Source organism: Ischnura elegans, chromosome 8 (assembly GCF_921293095.1).
Source record: "Ischnura elegans chromosome 8, ioIscEleg1.1, whole genome shotgun sequence".
Taxonomy (NCBI): domain Eukaryota; kingdom Metazoa; phylum Arthropoda; class Insecta; order Odonata; family Coenagrionidae; genus Ischnura; species Ischnura elegans.
In genome coordinates this window covers 99,971,360-99,989,261 of record NC_060253.1, presented here as the reverse complement: position 1 = coordinate 99,989,261, position 17,902 = coordinate 99,971,360, and positions in this window count along the sequence as shown.

Genomic DNA, 17,902 nt, shown 5'->3' with positions numbered 1-17,902 from the left:
GTCCACACGAAGGGTAATTTTATTCTGTCTTCTAATTTTAGAAATCACTGTTACAACTCATCCCCATTCGTTTAATTTAGTTGCGATAATTATGTTGCGATTTTTTTATTTTCATATTATTTTATGGATTTTTAGTTTTCATATTAGTGCTCCCCTTCCTTTACCCTTCATTGAGAATGGCCCAATCCTTCATCTACCTTTACCCTACACTCCAGGAAGGATAGGGCCTACCCACCAATGTTCCAAAATACGTCTATCCTTGCTAAAGGGTATAGGAAGGGTAGTCCAAGGAAGGGTAGTTTTAAGAATCAGAAATAAAAAGATAACTGAGAGAGATTTATACGTATCTAGTGAGCCAGATATAATTGTAACAATAAAAAGCAATTTTTTAAGATGGATATCATCATCATCTGGAGTTTTGCCTGTTGGCAGGTCCCTTGAGCCAACGCTGTCTCCATTATTTCCTGTTTCTAGCCCTTTCTTTTTAGCCGCTATATTTTCCCATCTTTAAATAGGGTAGTTTCCTTCATCAAAGAAAACGAAAGGCATAGATTGCGATTCGTTACCCACCATTAGTGTATTCATAATACACAAATTATTTGGTTTTTGAAATACCGGTTTAGACGAATGGCAAGGGTCAAATTTTATCCTCATTTGAAAAAGGCCAGATTGGCGCCCATGCGATTCCACTCCACGTGACGTCACAGGGACCTAGTTTCTACACGAGAGGATAGGAGTTATACATCGTCTGAGGTTACCAATGCATGCATGAGGCACAGATCTCAGGGAAACATGTCTTAATAATCACATATTAAAACTGGCTAAGGTCGGAAAGTTTTCTTCGTTTGATAAGGTATTAATAAACCTTTTTTAAGCCAAGCGCTACCAGCCAGCAAGGTACTAGCTACCCGCTAGCATCCTGCGTCCTATCAGCGCCCAGAGCCTCGATCAAGGTCACCTCACAAGGCGAGAGGGGGAACCAGAAATGCGTCGCACGGACTTTTTCCCATCATTCCTACTTACGGGCGCTTGAAATTTTTCACTTTTCACATCGCGAAAAATAGATATCGTCACTTAAAAATCTAAAAGCGTGAAATACGTACTCCAGGAGTAATAATCTTTCGATTTAGGCAATAAAAAAATAATAGGAAACCACCCTATTGTCAACTAACAGCCGGTATGATAAAACAGCCTGTTAACTGTAGACCAATTGATGAGACAAGTGACTGACCAAGACTGCGTTTGTGAGACCAAGTGCCAAAGGATGTAAATAGATGTGGACTGGAAATAGAAATGACAGAAGAGTGAATGCGGTTCGTTTGCGAGGCCAAAAACCATCATGGGTTCACATGGCCACACGAGTGAGTAAGTTATGTGGGAATCCATAAGCTCCTCAGGCCAGCAATGGGAGGGAGAGATGGAACAAGAAAGAGAAAATAACAGTTACATAAATGCTTGTCAAAAGTACGAAAAGCTTACTTTTTTGTTTTGTCTATTTATTGCATCTTACACCCCCAACAGGTATGAGACCAGCAATTTTCTCCTGGAGAGCTTAGCAATTCCTACACTAGAAAATCGTACACATCATAAATCAGCTACACATATTTTTCATTGGAATCTTGCCTAAAGTAAAATTCGAAGTTTTTTTGCAGACATTAGATATGTTGTAATGTTTGTTTTTTCTGTGACATCATCTTGGCCAATCGCCGCGGTGCATTTTGTTCTTCTTTTTTTTTTAACGTCTTCACCCTGCTGGTCGTGTATGACATGTAAGAGTGTTTTTTTCGGAAGTCCAGATTAAAGTCAACCTTGTTGAAGTAAGAATGTGTGTTATTCCATGCGAAATTCATCATGAACAATAAGATATGGAATAAAACTAATGAGGCGATGGCAAAACTACACATAGGCCTAGAGTCTACCGATACTGTGACAAACGGCAATGACTGAGTTTATGCCTAATAGCAAGTAGGCCAGAGTATTAGAATTCTATATAGAGTTTAATTTCACTCATTTAATTTTCTTTATTTTGATTGTTTTAAATTAATGACTTTCAACAAAGTAAAGTTTTTTACTTTAAGTAAAATATTGAATATTGTATGGATTTTGTTGTTTTATTGTGTACTATACTTTAAAATGTGCACATGAAAGAATTATTATACTGTGCTTATCACCTAAATATTAAATAAAATAACTTTACTGTAAATAAAAAAGTCAATTTCTTTGAAAATATTTTGTCTTAGAGCTGTTTGCATTAAGCAGATGTTTGGATTGCATGTGTCTGCATCAGCTAGACTCCAATGTATTTGGAAAAATGGAGTATTCGAGGATGGATTGCCCTGGGCTAGTGGTCTCCTCAACAGATGTATCAACGGCAGTTGCCATAAAGGAAAAATTTTGGTGGAGAGTGATACCTCCAATGCTCTTCCCTCGCCTGACATTCAGTTGCAAGAGTTAAGGCTACTCCATCTTCATCGCAAACTTCTCCAAAAAAATCAGCTCATGTTCGAGAGCTCATGTTCATTTCCTATGGGGTCCTTCAGTCAGACCCAATATTACAATTCTACCAGGCAATTCTGTTAGTGGATGGAAAAGATAAGTCATGACAAAAAAGGTATTTCTCATTCAGTCATTTTCTCATAACTTTTAAGTGAAAAAATGCAAAATTTACCACTTATTTTTCATAAGTTAGTGATGTTGTTAAGTTCTGGTTCATTAATTCATTTAGATAAAGAGGTAGATTTCACTGTTAATTTTCATCCTTTTCAGTAAAAAGAGCGATTCTTGATGAACCTTCCCAGCATATTACAGTTGAGGACCTCAAATCCGGAATCCAGAAATCCAGAACATTTGAAAATTCTTCTGCGTAGTGTTTTGACTTGCCACTCCAAGTGGCTTCACTTTATGACCATCAAATGATTCTAATATTTATGACGTGGGTTTCAATTCCACCTTCATCAAATTATCACTTTTACAATGTGTCAGTATTCTGTGAGGCAAAACATTCACTTGAGCACCGATATCTAGTTTAAATTTGACGTTTACACCATTAAAATTAATAGTCTCAGACCAGACATTCGAATCATCTTTCATTCTTAAACTGTTCACAACACTTTCAATTACAAAATCATTAAGATCGTATTCAACAATTACGTCTGGGGCAGATAAGTCAACTGATTTTACTTTAATATTATTATACAATTTTCTAAATTTACATGCAATTGCAAAATGATTTTGCTTTCCACAATTATTGAAAATTTTACCAAATGCTCGACATTCTCCTTTTTTATGCTTAACACGTTCGCGGCTATCGTGAAATTTGCTGTTTCTTCCCCGTGGGCGTCAATTTTCGTAAAAATTAAATCAATCCAATCATGTTAAAATTAATGCACACTTATTTGGTATAGTTGAAAATGATGAATTGCAATAAATTTTGGAAAACCTATGCACCGATATTTAGTAATTAATTAATCCCCTTTTGCGTATGCAACCAAGCATTACACGTTTTATTTTCTTCTGTATTTATTTATTGTCGCCTAAAATAACTTCAAAACGTACAAAATGGAAACAATGAAATAATTTATACACTTACTATTATTATAAGCCCAGATTGCAATATTTAGCTATTAATTAATCCCCTTCTGCATATGCAACAACGTATTGCACGTTTTATTTTCTTCGATATTTATTTACTGTCACATAAATATCTTCAAAATGAACAAATAAGACGTGCTTTTAGGTATGAAAACAATGAAATAATTTATTTACCCTTCTTATAAGCCCAGAATGGAATAATTTAGTTATAAGTATCGGAAAAAATTCGGTATTTCATAGTTTTTTTGCAACTGTTTCGAATTTATCTTCTGAGCCTTCATTACCCTCTTTCTACTTCGCTGTGATGCCTTGCTTCGGTTTTATTGCTTTGGGAACAAAATGCAGCGGGAGGAAATCATACATCTCGTTCCTGCTGTCATTGTTAGAGGCTCTATGCTTTCAGAAAGTCGCGAAAATGATTATCCCCAAAAGTACCGGGAAAACCTCTACCTTTGTGACGCTGCAGCGCGCTGGCGACCGACCGCTCAGTCCGTAGCACCCGATACGAAACAATGGCTTTCCCTTTCTCTCGCCTTTCGGGGTGGACGTTCCATGGGATTTCGTAGACTCAAGATGAGCCTAACCGCACTTGTCCGGCGCTTAGAAAAGGATAGGGCTGACGATATTCCGCACCCAACCTCACGCCTCCTAGGAGAGGGGTGGTGGTTGAGGCGGAACCTTTGAATCTATTATTTCCATAATCTGCGGATAAGAAACCAAATTATTATTGGCATAGGTGAAGCTTTGCTTACAATTTTATTGCCGGCAGACCCACTCGTGGGTGCAGTTATTATCGTAAGCTTACCCACAATTGGGTGTTGCAAGTAACCCTTAGGAGGCTAATCCGACAGTTTCGTTTTTGAATAATCTTGTGCGGCATCGCTTCTCACATAGTGGCCTTATCGCAACAACGCAATCCACACGTCGAGTTTCAAATTAGTCGAGCCGAGCGGAAGGCCTTCCATGTACAATGGTGACAAAATTTTCCTTGCAGTGAGAGAAGAACTTTCAGTCTTGGCTAATAAACGAGTGCCACTGGATATACGTGTCCATTTTCCTTGTCTTTTTGTGAAGCAGTGATTTTTGTGTTATTAGTGGCAAAGAAAAATTAGAGGAGATGGCTTACTCAGATGCATATCAATTTAGTTCTGACTCCGATGATTCATACATTCCATCCGATTTCGAAGGAGACAGTGAATCTTCATATTCAAAGGACAAAATTGGAGAAGATTCACCTGAAGAGGAAGAGCATGCCGCGTTATCAAGCTCCGATGAATGGGGAGACTGCATCAATCGTACAGATGGTACCTTGGAGAGGTCGATTATATTTTAGGCAGTACCTGCCTGGAAAGTCTCATAAATATGGAATAAAATGCTACCAACTGTGTAGCCCTGACTCATTCACGCATAGTTTGCAAGTGTACCTACTCTAGGAAAAGTGAAGTGCCAAACACGATGGAGAAGGTTGGACATGGTCACAAAGTTGTACTGCAACTGATGGAGGGACTTTTTGATGCTGAGCGGACATTGTGCATTGATCATTTTTAGACAAGTATGGGCCTAGCTGAAGACCTTTTGGGTAGGGAGACGTATGTTTGTGGCACTCTGCGGGCGAATCGGAAAGGTAATCCACCAGAGGTTCGTCAAAAAAAGTTGAAAAGGGGGGAAGTTATTGCAAGGCAAAGTGGAAAAGGTGTTAGAATGATGAAATGGCAGGAAAAAAGACCACTAATGATAATATCCCTTAATCCCGACCTTGGTGAGATTTTGCAACCAATCACGTCGAAATCTAAGCGAGGGGAAATAATGAAACCAAAAGCCATCATAGTCTACAATAGCGCGAAAAAGGGGGTAGACATTTCCGACCAAATGTCTGCTTATTATAGTTGCATCAGACGATCTCTCAAGTGGTATAAGAGACTGGCATTAGAACTGCTTCTTGGGACATGGATGGTGAATTCATAGGTTTTATATAATAATTATGGCCAAAATAAAAAAATGGAAATGCTAATTTTTGAGAGAAAGTTATTGATGGATTATTGAAAGAAGATGTCGTCTTTAGCGATGTGGCTGGGGGAGGTGTTTCAGCTTCGAAGAAGTGAAAGTCCTTGCACAACCTAAGTAAATATGAAGGTACTGCGAGGATAGGTAGGAAGAGATGCCTCAATTGGTACGAGAGAATACGTAAAGAAAAGGGAACGAAAGGGGCAAGCGAGAGGGCAAAAAAAGTGAACACATTTTGTGAGGAATGTGATGGACACCCTACAATATGCTTGGATTGTTTCAACAAAATTCACCATTGACATTGTCAAAGAAAATAAGTGAATATATTGAAAATAATGTAAATAAGTGATTATATTGAAAATAGTTTGAAATTATATTTGAGATTCGTTAAGTTTTCGCTGTGCTCATTTGTATTCCCCATTTAGAAAATTGTTTCCATTGACCCAATTAGGATAACCAAACTGAAAATGACATTTATTATAGTTTTGAAATGTTTTCTCCATTTTTGTTTTCGATCTAAATAATTTTTCCGGTGTGTGCTACCCTCTAAATATCTACGGAAATGGAACATCTTCGATACGTGAAAGCCATGTAATTGAAACGGTGAGTGTAGTAGTATTTCAACGTGTAATGAAGGAAGGTAATCGTCCTTCTTGTAGGTCCATCTTACAGTCTTATGGAAAACGAAAAAAGCATTTCTAGCGATGCATAATGCCACGTAAATAGTAGGAATATTTTAGTTAACCTATCTTCATCGTAAAATGTGAATAGAGCAAAACCAACTTGATATATATTTCGATATACTTTTGATAGACGATGCAAAACATAAAATTTACGTCTAGAGATTGCTGTGTCATAGAAAATAATGGCTCAATAACGAATCAACTATATGTAGCTCTCGTCTACCTTCAATATGACTGCAATATTCTTTATTTTCTTTTATTATTGAATAAGCTTCATAATACTGCCTGTGGAATTGATATGAATGAGAACTTCGTACGTAACACAGCTAGAATTTTTTAAAACGCCTATAATCGACGGATAGGCAACCCGCAATGCAAGAATTACGTATTTCATAAAATTATGGAAGTTGATTACCGATGATCGAGTTCATATGAATATCTTTCCGATTAGTTGAACTAAAATTGAAAATATTTCACGCACAAATGCAAATACAACATCAAATACTGAATCTTTACATCATTGCCCGCCATTTTACTTGCTACCTTTCTCTAGGCAAAAAGTTCGGTTTGGCATCAGTAAAAAGTTTACAAAAAACACCTTCATGGGCGATGAAGAACGTAATAAGTCCGTCCTCATGGGCGTACGTGGCCAGAAGCTCCTTTAATTCGCATGGGAAACGTGACCACCGGTGGGTCATGCCGCCCATAGAGCTTAGAAACGCATGACCCACCGGTGGGTCATGCCGCCCACGGGGATAGACCAGCCATGACCCACCGGTGGGTCATGCCGCCCTGAACGTGTTAAAATTGCACGTTTTACACAAATTCACTACTGTCTCAGGTAGGTACTTATCAGTATGCCTCACTGAATCCTTCAATGCTTCAGCTCTCGTTCTTTTCCTGCTGACTGCATCCACGGGTTTGGTTCCTTGCAGGGTCTCAGCCTGATGTTTCCCCATCTCAGCTGCCTTGCAGATCTCTTTTATGCACCCTGAAAATTCCAAGTTGGTACATGAGTTTTAAGCTAGTAATCCGTCACAAAAAAGACCGATTGAGCTCGAGGTATGCGTCCTCTTAAAAACTAAAACTGAATATCAGGGCTGATGTTGGGCACTACGTGATAGTTTTTGTATGAGCACATTTTTTTCGCATAATAAATCGGAGCTGTTAACTAGGGCTGGCAACTGATAAGCAACGGAGCTGTGGCAAGGCGACGTCACTGAAAATGAGTTCTAAGAGGTGTGTAAGGAGTTGTAGAAGACCGATAGCTGCTTTGCAAAAGTTAGGCAAGGAAAACAAACCTGTCTAGAGACAAAAGAAAAACCAAAGCTTAAAATATAGGAGTTATTCGAAGATAAGATCCTAGCTTAGGCCGAGAAGTTCATTTCTTGTCCTGGTTGGTTAGTGCAGGCCGAAGCAAGGACAAGAGGTGGGATCTTAAAGGTTAGGAGGTAGAATGGTATGTATTGGTATATGGGCACTTTACTCGAGCAGAGAGGTTCAGATCCAGTTGAGTCTACATGATTCACCCCAAAAAGAGGTAATGCGAAGTTGGATCTAACCGGTCATATCAACGTGTGGAAAATAGCTGGAGATTTATTGTGAGTGGTAAATAGGTCTAACGCCTCAACAGATGAAAGTTAGTAGGAAATAAGTTACATTTATGCAAACCGAAGGTTTTTATTGAAGAAAATTGGCCACACCATTCCCCTGCAGTTAATTTCATGCCCTAGAGAAACATTTCCGCCCCCCAGTATTTACGGGAATAGCAATTGATATGCCATGAATTTTTCTCGGACTTCCGACATACTGTTAGTGAGACGCGTCCATCGAAACGTCGGCAGAAATTGGGGAGCCTAACCCGGACGGAAACCCAGAGAGAAAAAGCCATCGCTGCAGCTCAACGGGAAAGCAGCAGCAGAAAAAATACTTCTCAGGCACTATAAATTTCATCGTTTAGCCCAACTTGTTGAAATCGTTGCGGTCTCGAAAATATTCACGCAAATGGCAGAAAATAATCATCAAGATGGACAGAGAATTTTAAATGATTTTTGGAATGTTATGTGGATTGGCACAAAAAATAGAGTAATTCGACACTTGAATAAACACTTGAAGAGGCATCGCATTGGTGTGAGCCATGCGTGAGAGAGTTACTATATTACCTTTACCGTTATTCAAATCTAGGCCGCAGTCGTAACATAGTGGGGATAGAACCACCCATTTAATTTCTGGGAAAATTGAAAATATTGCAATTGCTTTTAGGTGGCTTACCAATGAAAATTTTCGCATGACCAGATCATTGAACAATGTTTTAAAATAATTTATGAAAACCACAAAGTCACTCGTCAGCGTATATCAGGCTTCATACGTAATATCACTAACAGGTATTGCACACCACCAAGTCGCGGTATGGAAGTTAATGAACCCCCTAAACAACGATGTACAACGACTGCTCCAGCCATACACATAAAATGTCCGGGTAGGAGGGGTTCATTATGAGGGATTTCGCATATGATCATTCTCTCCTGAATTTCGATAGGAATAGGAATTGAGAACTCCCTGACTTTCCCACCGCTACCACGCCAATGCCCTTACGCTATTACCATTATTTCATTGAAAAAACATTACGAAAATACATGCAAATGCGGATGAGTTGATCTTTACCATTAAGTTCTTAATGTACTATGTGGAACTACCGAAACCGTAAATATATGGAAAGTGATAAGCAACACAAAAACAGCAATCCGATTGAATCTTAACGTACAACTCAACCACCCACTTAAAAGTGCAGCAAATTATCTCATTAAAATAATAATTTTAATGCTTTCAACACTGTCATAGAGATCAGTTAGCGACCGATTTTTACGTCCTTTAATTGCACTGCTATTTTGACGAAAAAATCACACCTCAAATAGCGAGATTTTACAAATGCCTATTACTTTTTTTTCGATTCTTCCCACCCTGCAAATACAACCAGTAAAATAATTACGAACATTATCGTAAAATAGATCGCATGACTTTTTCAAAGTAAGTTTGTCCTATGAATTGTTCTACCGCCAGTAAAACATTCTCGTACTCACGTAAATGGCCATCCGAAGAGTTAATATGTTTCTTTCGTAGTCTCCTTCGCACTGTCTTCTTACACTAACTCCGTAACTGCTGAGAAAGAAGGCGATCTTGACGAAGAGGGTTGGTTTGTTTATCAGCTGTCTAATCAAGAAATAAGTTGCTTGAAATGGCACCAAGGTTCGTGACGAGTTGACTAGAGGGGGGTAAGACCTGATAGGAGTCGGGGTAGGGCAGTTACTGAGGCCGTCGCATTAAGGCAGGCTCGACATCAAACAGCCATGACTACTGCCCAATTTTACGTCGCGGAGCAGACTGTTACGAGAGGCAATGGAATAATGCAATACTTAATGGAACAATGCAATAATATGATGATAATCTTGCGGATGACGTCTTTGAATGACCTTTGAAGCAGATTTTCCCCCTCCCACAATGGGATGATTTTTCTAGAAGGCGCGAAAAAAGGTTGGAAAAATTGCATCGAGACCCTCGCGGAAGGATACTGTTTTCCGCTAAAGTTATTCCGCGAAGACTTAAAATTAAATTCGTTCTTCCGCGTAACGAATCAATTTTCTAATCGCACCTAAACGTATTATTAAATTAATAAGCAACATCAAATATTAAAATTAATAGATTTAAATATTTTATTAGTTATTTATGTTATGCTTAGCTTGCTTTTTACTGCTTTTTTTTAATTTATCGGAACTATTTATTGAGGTGGATAGTTGTCACGTGACACTCGAAGAGGCCCACAATGCTTCTCCTGAAAATCTTTCATCAGTCTGGCGGCAACTTGCATTGAGTTTAGAGGTGAGTACGGGAGTGTTCCCAAAAAAGTTAACAACTTGGATTTTCTAAGTTTTCTTCAGTGTTGATTGTGTGTGATTTCGACTTTAGGCATGTGAAATAATTGTTGTAGCGAGTGACTATTGAACCCGTAAAGTAAATTAATTTTGCGGAAAATCGTGTTCAACGAAGTGCTGAGAACCAGTGACCCCGTATAGTCTTCAAGCTTATCAAGAGTAATTCTCATATTTTATTCGATGTTTGAGGCTACGTAATGTAATCGTTTTCGATATGATGGTCGTGAATATATTTTACGGAGGGAAGTTTCCATCGTTCGTTTACCTGAACCGTTCTCGTTTGGTCATGTTTTGGGACTTGCAACGTATGAAATATCCATTTTTGTGTGTGGTGAATTTCTCTCGCCTCTCAAATTTTAAATTCACTATTTCTCGGCAAGCGTGAACCAAGGTCGTAAGAAGTGCTCCAGAAATTTTTAGACCGGGGTTTCAATGTAAGCTTCTGAATCGGCGATTCTCGTGACTGTGCATTGCTCTGAACCGTCATAATCAGTTGGTACTGACGTTGTCTTTATAAGTTTTCACCGGTGTATTATATTGGCTGCGTCAAAAATTGTTAATCAAAGTATTCGTATATTCCATAACTATGTAGTGATGTGAATCAGAATCTGTGACATCATATATTTTGTCAATCTTAATTGGTATATTCCACCTTGCTGCCACTTATTCCACGGATTGGTCTAGGAAATGAGTACATTTATACATAATGTGGAACGCTTCTTTGAAACTAAGGTTGGGCCATAATTCTGAGGGAGTTGGAAATAAGAATTAGAAATTAGACCACAAGAAGTTAGAAATTCTTTCCCTGTATGATTGGTTCCAGCTGAACGGTTAAATTTACCGGAGATGTAATGACGTCATCAAATCGTGAAATGTGGGCGTTAGCTTCGCATGTTTTTCATTTTAAACTGAGAATGGCTTAGTTATGAAGATTATTTTTCCTCGTCACTTAATAATCTTCGGACTTTCCTCTTAACTAATACAATGTCCCCACTTCCATTTACCGAATACGTATATTGAATTGCGGTTCGGGTCTTAAAAATCTACCCTACTGTGGCATTTTACCTTCTAAACACTGCAGCGAAATACATGTGTGACTACTGGTGACTACTAGTAGCGCTTGGTTCACTATTAGGCAAGAATTTTTTTTAAATTCTCAGTCGGTAGGGATCGAATTCCAATAAATTTCTTTAATTTCGTTTATTTCTACTTGAAAAATGTATCAATATGGCTCACTCAGACATTCTCGCATATTTTAATTCTTTCTAGTGATAATATTTATAGTGTGGCTAGAGGTTTACAAAGGATAGTAATAGTTTGAATCGAGCACTAAGTCGAGGCGAAATTTAATTTGTTATTTTTCTTTCTTTACAGCAATTCAAATCCGTTGTCGCTGTCGATTGCGTGAAGTGAAATCAGATTTTGCGGGAAATCCGTACAAGGTCACATGGGAGAGGTGTGCTGATTAAGATATGGTAAGTCAGTCAAATTTTCGTTCATTTTAATTTTATATATCCTTGGTGGTTCATTCGCTTCCTTTAGCCATTGATTCATTTACATTTTGCTTTTACTTCACATTGTCTCAATGCACTCGCAAAGTAGAACTATTTAACGACGTAGTGACCATTCATTTGGTGATTCACGGGCATTGTAAACTTTTTCTCGACATAGATTCCTCTGTCTGCTTTGTTCCTCCGTGAGGGAGACTCCCAGGAAAAAATATCCAAAACATACTCAAAGATTTTATGCAATGAGGTGGCATTAGGTAGGGTCATTAGGGTGTTGCTTATTTTTTATTTTTTCTCGGATTTTTTATTTCTACCTCTTAAAATATGCTATGGGGTGCAGAATGGATATCATATAAATTTCAGCTAAATTGTTTAACATTTAGAGGTCGCTCAAAGAGCATAAATGCAATAACATTAAATTTTCCCAATTTTTTGAAGTAACATCAGTTTCAGGGGTAACGCACGATTTTATGGTCCTTTAGGGCCTAAATTCGCTCCATTTTTACGTCCGCTCAACAGTTTTCCAGGAATACAATACTTTACCGCGAGCTACAGCCGCGCGTCACACCCCTGACGGCGAGCTGGTCGCTCGCGGGCCGCATTCACCGTCAACTGATCACGGCATTACGCCCCCCTCGCGCCTTCCCTAGCAAAAGTCGGCGGAAGGAAGGAGGTGTTACCTAAAAACCTGTATGGTTTTACATAGTTATAAATTCTGGAGACTTTTTCGTTGAGATAAATTCGCAGAATAGATGGAACCATTAAGAATGATGTTTAAAGACAACTGTGTATGTTTTCTTACCCAAGTTATTTAAATTTATAGGATATCCATTCTGCACCCCATAGCATATTTTAAGGGGTAGAAATCAAAAATCCGAGAAAAAATAAAAAATAAGCAACACCCTAAGGGTCATGTATCACGAGAACATTCAGCTAAATTGTTTAACATTTAGAGGTCGCTCAAAGAGCATAAATGCAATAACATTAAATTTTCCCAATTTTTTGAAGTAACATCAGTTTCAGGGGTAACGCACGATTTTATGGCCCTTTTGGGCCTAAATTCGCTCCATTTTTACGTCCGCTCAACAGTTTTCCAGGAATACAATACTTTTCCGCGATCTACAGCCGCGCGTTTTTAGAATTATGTTTCAATCATCAACGAATGAAACGTATGTTTCAGCTTCACAGTGATAAGTTAATAGTCGTCATGTTAATCCATTGCGAGGATTTACAGTTTTGTTCAGCTTCATTCAGATAAATAGGTTTACCTATAACCATGAATCATCATCATTATAGGTTAATTTGAATGACTTGCGCACTGCGATTTGCCCAGCTTACTTGTCCCCTTTGTCTCCTATGCACCATTCTTACTTCGATCTATTTCTCAGCTCGAGTGATACGTCTTTATTTGAGCTCACACTTGTTTTTGACACAATAGACCAGTTTAGGACTTTCTTTTATCGTCGATTTTGATAATGGCACGGACAAATTTTTCCGTTTACAACCCGTCGTCCACTTATCGAGCAATTCTCGGTGAAAAATCGAAGGTGTCGAGACTTTGGCAGAAAATTTGATACCGTCACAAATTAATGCGGAGCGAGTCACCGCCCCTAGATACTCCCAAGCATCTCTCGCGTAACAAGCGAAGTTAATTGCCGCTTATTTTAATTATTTCTTCCGACGATAACACTTTCATTACATGAATGAAAACAGTAGAAATATAGTAAGATGCGGATCAGCAGTGGCGGATCCAGAATAGGGAAAAGGGGGGAGGCTAAGTGGGGGTTAGCCGACCAGCAGTAGTGGGGGTCCGAATAAAATATCTATTGTATCTATAGTGAATTGGACACCCAAGGGGGGGGGGCTATGGTTCCCTTAGCCCCCCCCCATAGATTCACCACTGTGCGTACAATTAAATAATAACTGCTTACAAAATAAATACAACAATTATTAGTCTCGGAAGGTTAGGCTTTTATTATAAGAGAGCAACTAGACGGTTCTCTAGTTAGAAATGCTTTCCCTCTCTGATCGGTTCTGATTTATCAGAGATGTAATGGTATCACCAACTCATGATATGTGGGGGTACCTTCTCGTATCTTTTCATTTTAAACAGAGAATGGCTGAGTGAAGAAAATCATTTTTCCTCGTAAGTAATCTTCCCACTTCATCAACCGAATTCTAATAATGAATTGCGGTTCCTTGTCTGAGTAATCGACCCTATTGTGACATTTTGCCTTCAAAGGGCTGCAGCGAAATACTTAGCGGCGTGGGTCTCTAGTGCTTGGTTCACTGTTGGGTAGTCCAGGCTCTCCTTTCACTTCGTGATAATTTTTACAATTTCTCAGTCGGTAGGCATTAAAGTCAAATAAGTGTCTTAAGAGCCGTTTATTTATAATTGCCCAATGCATGATTTTAGCTTACTTCGACTGACTTGCGCACAACGACCCGGCCTGTTCTCGTATTTCTCATCGTGGCTAAAACTAACTTCCTTGTTATCATACACATGAGTAGGGTTCCTCTCCCCCAAATTAGGCGTGAAAATGCTTAAGACCTCTTATCTCTGCTGCCGAAGGGAATAGGAGGCAATCTATAAGGATATCTGTAAGAAAAAGAAATTCTTGATACTGATATAAATTCATTGATCTAGGACACGTCACAAAATACCAAGTACACTTCTTCCACATCTATGCAAGGATGCACAATAGTTTCCACTAATTATTAGCATGTTTCAATCAATTACAGGTCAACATTGACTAATGATAATGAGTCGTCATTTTCATTTGTTACAAAATATGATTTTCTTTTCTTTTCTCTCGAATGCCTGAAATTATAACTATGCCGAACCAACCGCAACTCAAATTTCGTTCTTTCAATAAATGCTCGCATAACTTTAGTTTTGAAAGACATATCAAATGAATGTCGTTTCAAAATCTTGAAAGGGAAGACTTAAGGGATGTAATATGGAATGTGAGGTGAGGGTTGGTGGTGTGATGACAGGGGAGACCTTAGAGGTCTGGCTTTGATCCTGTGAAACCAATCAGGAGTTTTCCTGTGAAAACATTTGTGGTGGTAGATCGGTTACTTTGCGAATTTTTTCCATTGACCTCCCACATAGGCTGTAGACTACGAGCAGACTTTCGTGCACAATATATTAGGCGAAGCTTCCCCCCTTTACTTCTTCTCAGTACCTACTCTTCTACATATGTATACTACGCAGCAAGCCGCGTCAATAAGCGTGTGGCAGGGGGTGTTAGGAAACCAGCCGTCAACGAATAAAAAGGAAAGGCTGTGACGAAGTCCTACCCAGAATTTATTAAATTTTTTATCGTGCGGGAGGAAAACAAATTCAATTATTCATCCATTCGAAAAAATATCTCTTATTATCGTTTCTGAGGGAACTGGAAATATAGTGTTGTTCAAATATGATTTTCTCTGAGTCTTCCTTTTCTTGTCGTGCCTGTTTTCCAAAGTGGAAAAATGTCAAGCGAATTTTGCCTACTATCTGTGGCCTGTCGCAACTAGACATTTACTTATGAAGCCAATTGTACAATAGTGAGTCGATTATTCAGTCATCTTTTTCTCCTACGGTTTTATTCATACCTGTCGCCATATTAATGCAAGCGTCTAAAACCCAAATGTAATAAAACGTGTTTATCGTTTTTAAGTTTCCCGTTGATTTTAACCATTGGCTTTGACTTGCAATGGTGAAATGCCTACCTTTTATTTTTATCATCAGTTCTCCATAATAGTTACATGTATTTCTCCTTAAACAATTTAAAAGTTAAATATCATACATACATAAATAATTTTGGAGCTATTGTTGACCTAGAGTCTATTGTCTGTTGGAGGGATCACCAGAAATACAGTCGTAATTCTTTACATATTGCTGCGAAACAAGAAATGCCTTCCAGATGAACTTTTGATACATTAGAAACACACAGTAAATATAAACTAAAAATGGAATTAACAATAAAAAAGGAATATAGTTTGAAAATAGTTCTATTAGATATCCCCTATAATATTTTTTTAGTATACAGCCAGGTTCACTTGCTTAAGGATGGTATATATATTGTTACTCTCGTAGTCGTATACATGTTGTTACTCTCATTGATTGTTTTTCGCAAACTAGTGCAAATTTTTGGTCCCAAGAAAATAAAGCTGCCTTTAATAAAATAACATTGTTTGGGCAAATCATATGAAGTATTTGTTCGTAGATAGTATTATTGGGGCTCATCCAAGACTTTTGGACTACCTCCACCACCACGAAGGTAGAAAACCTTAGCATCTAATAGATGTATCAGTGTCTCAGGGGTAGTAAGTACCTGCAGTTTAAAAATTATAGGAAAAGAGAGTGAAAGGCCATCTGCTCCGGCTGCAGGAGCAAGTGTGATTGCTCTTAGAGCTGTATGTGTACGTTTGAGCGAATTTTAAATGCACTAGCCTAGCTCAACATACCATAATTTACCCCAGAATATACGATAGCATAATAAATATTGTAAATCACAGCTAAAGAACACTTATTAGGAATAAAGTAGTGTTTCGTTCTACAATTTTTCAAACTATTTGCAATGTTACTTGTATAATGCTTCCATTTTAGATGCTCATCAATTGCTAATCCATGGTATTCCTCAACTCGAACCAGTGTGAAACTGTCAGCATGTCATTTTAGTACGCTTGGAAGAACGTTACACAACATTAGTCAATGGGGAAGCTGTTGTATAAATTTTAACATAATTTAGGTTTTCTCGCTTAATTTAAATTTGTTCGATGCAAACCATTGGTTGATATCGTTTATATCACATTTTATGTATGCTTTGCTGTAAATCAATCCGGTTCACACTTTTGTAAGACAGGACTAGGTTATCCGCAAAGGCGGTTAGTTTACCACCGAAATTTAGATTACACAGATGATTGATTTACAATAAAAATCATATTGGACCTAACGCTGATCTTTGAACCACTCCAGAACAAATATTTTCGGAACTTCTATGACTATTGTAGTACCTTAAAAACTTTAAGCGCGCAGTCAAGAAACTTTCGAAATGACTTTATAGAAATGCTACGAATTTCTACAAGATGTTGTTTATCCAAAAACATCTTGTATTTTTTTGTATCAAAGGCTTTTTTATAACTATGTATATAGCAGCGGTTTATTTATTACATTTAATGGACTGAAAAATTGGGGTGATTAAGTTTTTCAAGCGTCCTGAGTACTTTTACCTATCCTAATACGAGGTTCGTTCTATAAGTCCTTAGAATTTCCGAAAAATTGCTCTCTTAGTTTCCAAAATTAATATAAGTCAGAAATTAGCACTTGTGACTCGTCAACAGTTGAAGTTTGAACTGTATCCATCCCATAGTTTCTTTGTTGTTACCGATTGTAGAGAACAACTTTTGCTTACAAAAAAGTACAGAGCTGAAAGGAAACTAAAATCAAACATATATAATAATTGAACCAATACAATTTGTTCTTATACCTTTTTATAAAGACTTATTGAACGACCCTCGAACTATATTGATTGTCACAGAACTACTTCCTATTCCGGAAAATTTACCAGTATTCTTTTCACAAGTTTTTCAAGTACGTTAGAATAAATTTAGAGCAAAGAAATCGGACGGTAATTGTGAATACCGCGTAGTACGAATTTTTCGTGAACGGGAACAATAATTTCTTGCTTCAAGGATGCAGGGAACCTCACATTTGGCAAGCTTTCATTGAAGAAATGGCAGAGTACATCTGCAATGTCCTATATGATAATTTTATCAATCCAGCATTTATTTGATCCGGACGGGCAGCTTTTTTAAAGATTGGCTATTGGCAATTTTTAATACATCAGGCGTAGTGACTGGTTCCAAAAAGGAGTTTAGGCTTAGATGATTTTTACTATTTGATGAATTATCAATCATTGAATTATTTTTTACAAATGGATACAATTTAGGAGACTCAAATGTGCTTATGAACTCCTTCTTGAAGTCTATATCAATAATAACTGGGTCATTTAAGGTTCGATTTCCTTGTATTAGTTCATGCACTGTTCCTTTTTATTTCGATTTACTTTGTCCAATTGTTCCATGTAATAGGAGTTAGCCGCATCACGGACACATATACACAGTTTATTCCTATCTTTACGTACTCTTTTCTCAAGCCGTTATTGTGCGGGTGATGGCGTAGTTTTAGAAAAAGATT